We start from the raw sequence: 1,519 nt of genomic DNA, 5'->3' as shown, positions 1-1,519 counted from the left end.
AAAACCTAGATGATGGATTGATAGGTGCAGCAAACCACCATGGCAGATGTATATCTATGTAACAAACCTGCACGTTCTGCACATGTATTCCAGAACTTAAAGTAAAATAAAAAAAGAAAAAAGAAGGCCAGGCCTGGTGGCTCACACCTGTAATCCCAACACTTTGGGAGGTCTAGGCAGGTGGATCATGAGGTCAGGAGTTCAAGACCAGCCTGACCAACATAGTGAAACCCCGTCTCTACTGGTGCATGCCTGTAATCCCAGCTACTCAGGAGACTGAGGCAGGAGAATTGCTTGAAACCGGGAGGCAGAGGTTGCAGTGAGCCAAGATTGCCACTGCACTCCAGCCTAGGTGACAGAGTAAGACTCAGTCTGAAAAAAAAAAAGAAATGTTGTGTGGGAAGTCAGGTACCCCGAATGGAGAGACTGGCTGAAGCCACGGCAGAAGAACATAAATTGTGAAGATTTTATGGACATTTATTAGTTCCCCAAATTAATACTTTTATAATTTCTTACGCCTGTCTTTACTGCAATCTCTGAACATAAATTGTGAAGATTTTGTGTACACTTACCACTTCCGCAGTCAATACCCTTGTGATTTCCTATGCCTGTCTTTACTTTAATCTCTTAATCCCATCATCTTTGTAAGCTGAGGAGGATGAATGTCACCTCAGGACCCTGTGATGATTGTGTTAACTGCACAAATTGTTTCCAGAGCATGTGTGTTTGAATAATATGAAATCTGGGCACCTTGAAAAAAGAACACAATAACAGCAATCTTCAGGGAACAAGGGAGATGGCCTTGGACTCTGACTGCAAGTGAGCCAGGTGGAACAGAGTCATATTTCTCTTCTTTCAAAAGCAAATAGGAGAAATATCATTGAATTCTTTTTCTCAGCAAGGAACATCCCTGAGAAAGAGAATGCGCCCTGAGGGTAGGTCTATAGATGGCCCCCTGGAGGCAGCCGCCTTTTACAGTCCAAGCCCAAGGGATGAAATAAGACCCTGTCTCCTGTAGTGCTCCCTGGCTTATTAGGACGAGGAAGTTCCCACCTAATAAATTTTGGCCAGGCAGGTTGTCTGCTCTCAAATCCTGTCTCCTGATAAGATGTTATCAATGACAATGCATGCCCGAAACTTCATTAGCAATTTTAATTTTGCCCCATCCTGTGGTCCTGTGATCTCGCCCTGCCTCCACTTGCTTTGTGATATTTTATTACCTTGTGAAGTATGTGATCTCTGTGACTCACACCCTATTCGTGCACTCCCTCCCCTTTTGAAAATCACTAACAAAAACTTGCTGGTTTTATGGCTCAGTGAGCATCACGGAACCTGACGATGTGTGATGTCTCCCTGGGGCACCCAGCTTTAAAATTTCTTTCTTATACTCTTTCTTTTTATTTCTCAAACCAGCCGAGATGCTTAGGGAAATAGAAAAGAATCCATGATAAATATCGGGGATGGGGTTTCCCCCAATAAAGAAATAAAAGAAAAAACCCCATAGTCTTCTAGGCTTCTA

Source organism: Mandrillus leucophaeus, unplaced genomic scaffold (genome assembly GCF_000951045.1).
Source record: "Mandrillus leucophaeus isolate KB7577 unplaced genomic scaffold, Mleu.le_1.0 Scaffold882, whole genome shotgun sequence".
NCBI lineage: Eukaryota > Metazoa > Chordata > Mammalia > Primates > Cercopithecidae > Mandrillus > Mandrillus leucophaeus.
Note: the sequence above shows the minus strand (reverse complement) of the source record.